This window comes from Panthera uncia, chromosome E1 (assembly GCF_023721935.1).
Source record: "Panthera uncia isolate 11264 chromosome E1, Puncia_PCG_1.0, whole genome shotgun sequence".
Taxonomy (NCBI): domain Eukaryota; kingdom Metazoa; phylum Chordata; class Mammalia; order Carnivora; family Felidae; genus Panthera; species Panthera uncia.
This window is the reverse complement of record NC_064814.1, coordinates 6,841,929-6,846,296: the sequence shown is the minus strand read 5'-3', so window position 1 is coordinate 6,846,296 and position 4,368 is coordinate 6,841,929.

The following is a 4,368-nucleotide window of genomic DNA, read 5'->3' as shown; positions in this document are numbered from 1 at the left end:
CACCATCCAACCATTCATTCGCCCATCCACCATCCATCCATCCATTCATCCAGCCATGCACCAACCATCCATTCATTCACCCATCCACCATCCATCCATTCATTCGCCCATCCACCATCTATCCACTCATTCATTCACCCATCCACCATCCATCCATCCATTCATCCATCCATCACTCATCCATTCATCCATCCATCCATCCATCCATCCCTGCATCCATTTGCTCATACTATCTCTGCACCCATTAGTTCATACTATCCACCCATCTGTCTTCCCATCTATCACCCAGTCCTACTTCACCCCCCGTCCCCCACCCCTGGTGTGCTCACCACCTGCCTTCCTGAACATGAGCTGTTCAGGAAGCTGGCACCATCAGCAGGGCCACTGTTCTTGACAGACTCACAGTTCTCACAGTTCCAGACAGACTCACAGATGCAGAAGGGTATGGGGAGTACTCACAGCAGAACAGTGGACAGCCAAATCTCTGTGATACATCAAGTATGTTCCGGGAGGAAGCGTGATGGGTAGGGGTTTGGTTTTGTTTTGCTTTGTGGGGGGTGGGGGAAGCAAGAAGGGAGGCAGGTGGGGAAGCAGGATGTACAATGCATCTGAAACTATGTGGGCAGACTCCTGAGCAGACGTAGGATAGCAGCAGCCCTAAACCAAGGCCTGGGTGTTAGAGGGGAAGGGGAATACCAGACAGGGTGAGAGAGAGAGGAGGCTCAGGGGCAGGGGCACACTGCAGGGCTGGAAAACGATCTCCAGTTACTGCTAACACTCAGGTCCCGTGAGCAGTGCAGGGCACTGGGCTAGAAATGCATTTGACAGGTATGGGGAAGCTTGGCCTCATGCTTGCTGGAGTCTTTTCCAACTTTCCTCTTCTGTTACTACATAGACACCATCTCGCTGGGAGCTGTCCAGGCTTGAGATTCTTAGTATCCCCACTATACACACGGCAAAACTCAGATGCAGGGGATAAGAGGCAGAATTCAACCTCAACCTGTCTCCTGCTCCTCAGCCCCATCCTGGGTGACGACTTGCAGTTTGGGAGGGTGCGATTGAGGAAAGGCCCCTGCTGGAAGAAGGGAGAGACGTCGTGGAAGGGAAGCTGGTCCACACTGTCTAGGATGGGAGAAACTTCTAAACCACCTCCACCCCTAGCTCCCCTGCTTGGGGCTGAAAGCAGGAAGTGAGGTATGAGAAGGGGTCCTCCAAGAACTCTCGTGCCATTCTTGACCTCTGGGTGCCAATAGCAAAGAAATTCTAGAACCTCTCTTCCTGCCTGAAGGGCCGTCTTGGAAGCAAGGCTGCCCCTAAGAATGAGCACAATTCCCTCATTCAATCACAAAGCCTCATCTGCCCAAGACCTGGCCGACCCCTCCTTCAGAAAGCTGTCTTAGACAGCCCTCCTTCCTCCCATTTGTCCACATAATTTCTAAATCCGCCCTTCCCCAACCACTGGGAAATGGGGGATTTTTCATACTTCACTGATTCCCTAAATAGGTCATGGCTCCCCTGCATCAGATGGGAGCTCCCTGAGGAGAGGGGAGGGTATTCCCCATCCCATTAGGGACTCTCTGAAGAGAAGAACTGCCTCTCCCATCAGAATGGAGGCTCTCTGAGGTCAGCAGCGGTGCCTCCTCTCTTAGACGAGCTGAGAATGGAGATGACCCGTGTTCCGCACTCCAAGTCCCAGTCCTGGGTGGAGACCCTCTTGTGGATGGAGCCCTCTTTCAGGCACCCTCTGGGGTAGGCCGGGCCTTCCAGTTCACTCTGTGCCTCGTCCATCCTGATTCAGCACAAACGGCTTTCCTTCCCTCCCCTCAACAACTAACTCCCTGGGGTGTGTATGGGGCGACCCGTGGGGAACTCTGGGAAGCAGGCCATCCAAGAGGTCACCAGACCCCTCTCACCAGAACTGAGCTTTGGAAAACCACCCCCCCTTCACACTCCTACACACACACACACACACACACACACACACACACTCATATGCGCAGTTTCAACCAGCAACTGCCACAAGGTGGAAATGAAACGGGGCACAGGCTGGGGACTGGTGCTACGAGGCCACTCCTTCCTCCCAAAGCTTCCAGTTCCCAGGGGAGCAGCACCCATGACCTTTGACTCTTCTCTGGGAGTAAAGGAGGCTTTCTGGGAGCCCGGGAAGGAGAAAGAGAAAGGGGCACGAGCCCAGGAGGGAAGTGGGAAGTAGGAACAGGGGCAGACAGGTTGATGGAGAGTCAGTCCACAGAGCTGCAGAGCGGAGGAAGAAAGAGCTGGGAAGAGAGGAGTGGGGCCGGGGAAGCAGTGGTGGAGATGGGCTCCCTGGGCCGGGAGTGAGGCCCCAGGAAGGGCTGCAAGGAGAGACCCAAGGGGTGGCTGTCGGGAGAGGGGCGGGCCCCAGCGGGAAAGGGGCCCGGGAAGAGGAGAAAGACTAAGGCAGAAGTGCGACTAGGAACGGCTGGGAAGGAAAGGCCCGGAGGGGAGGTTGGAGGTGGGGGTGCGGGCAATGGGGAGCCGGAGAAAGCGGCGCCCCCTCCCCTAGGCCCCGGCTGCGGCGGCGGGCGGCGGGCGAGTCGGAGCGCGCTCCCAGCACCGCGGAGGCCAGGGCACCTACCGCACTCCCAGTCGGGGCCGGGCGGCTAGTTTCTCTCCGGTCCAGCCGTCCCACTCCGCGCCGAGCAGGAAGGAGTTAAGCCCTCTCCCCCTCCCCCCCCCACCAGTTTTTTAAAATTAATTTCTCCGGGAGGGAGAGGATTAGGGACACAAATCCCATCTCCGCCCCCTCCCCCCCGACAGCCCCAGCACCCCAGCTCCGCGCGGCCCCCCAGGGCTGGGGAAGAAAGGCCCTATCCGACCCCACTCGGGGTCCCGCCGCGATCCCCAGTGACCCCCGCTCTGCTTCCCGGTCCGCGTCGGGGTCCTCACCTCCAGCATCAGTCATCTTCAGCGTCCGGCGCCGCGGGAGCCCCTCGGGCCCATGGTCCTCCGGGCGCGGGCCAGGCGGGGAGGGGCGGGGGACCGTCACCCCGGCCGCGGGGGGCTGCGGGCGGGCTCGAGCCGCTCCATCCCGGGAGAGGGGCGGGCGCGGAGAGTCCCGGAGCCGGAGGCGATGGGGGGAGCGGGAGACGAGGAGAGGGTTTGCGGGGAGCGGGAGGCGCGGGCGGGGCTGGACCAGAGCCCTGACGGGAGGATGCTCCGTGCGCGCGCGCGTGTATGCGTGTGCGCGTGTGTGCGCGCGTGTGTGTGTGCGTGTGTGTGTGAGTGAGAGAGAGAGAGAGAGAGAGAGAGAGAGAGAGAGAGAGAAGGGAGGGACGGAGGGAACCACCTCCCCGCCCCGCCGCCCGCCGGGCCCCGCCGGATGCAGGCCCCCCGCCGGGCAGGCCGACACGCGTCGCGTCGCGTCCGCGGGGGTCCGCGGGGGTCTCCCGGGAAGGGGCGGTGCGGGGGGCGTGTGGCGGGGAGGCGGGCGCCCGGAGACAAAGAGCAGGAGGGAGGGAGGGAGGGAGGGAGGGAGCGAGAGGGGGCGGAGGCGGCAGGACGGGAGGGAGGCGGAGGCCCCGCGCGGTGGTCGGGCGAGGGGATTCCGAGTTGCAGCTACTCGTGGGGCCTCGGAAGTCCGGCGGGGAGGGGGGGGGGCGGGTGGGAGAGCGGCCCCGCCTCTAGACCCACGGGGCTTCCGCCTCCTCGGCGAGGTCTGTGAGGGCTCCCGATTCATCCATTCAACCGATGTCCACCGAGCAACTTTGGGCGCCAAGGGAACGGAACCACCAGGGCCCCGGCCCGTCGGGGCTCGCGGCGTTGTCAGGGGGACAGACGAGCCCGGGTGCCGTGAGCCCCGGTTCATAGAGGACACTTCAGCGCCGCGAGTGCGCACTGGAGGACGCAGGCCAGGCCCGGGGGTGGGTGAGGGTGGAGGTGGTGGCGATCCGGCAGGCTTCCAGGTGGAGGTGTTGTGTTGGCTACCCCTGCCGGGCAGCACAGGGTAGGAGTGCTAGTGGGGCTAGGGGGTGGCGGGCTAAAAAAGGAAGAGGAGTGAGGCTGCAAAGGTGCAGAGGGAGTGCTTGAAGTTTAAACGGGGAGCCATGGGGGGGGGGGGCAGTAACAGAGGAATGAGGGGCTCAGATTTGCCTTTTAGGAAGCACCCTTTGGCTCCCCTGTGCAGAGCGGATTGGAGAAGCCAGCTGGAGGCAGGGAGAGCCCTGGTGAGGCCGAGAGGTGAGGGCAGGAGGCCTGAAGATCACAGGTCAAGCTGAGAACCGTTCGGGATAGAGAATGAAAGAAATTGGCCAGATTTGGGGGACCACTGGCCACTGAAGGAGAAGGAGGCCTGGCTTGAGGTTCGAGTCCTGGAGTCAGGGGTGGGGG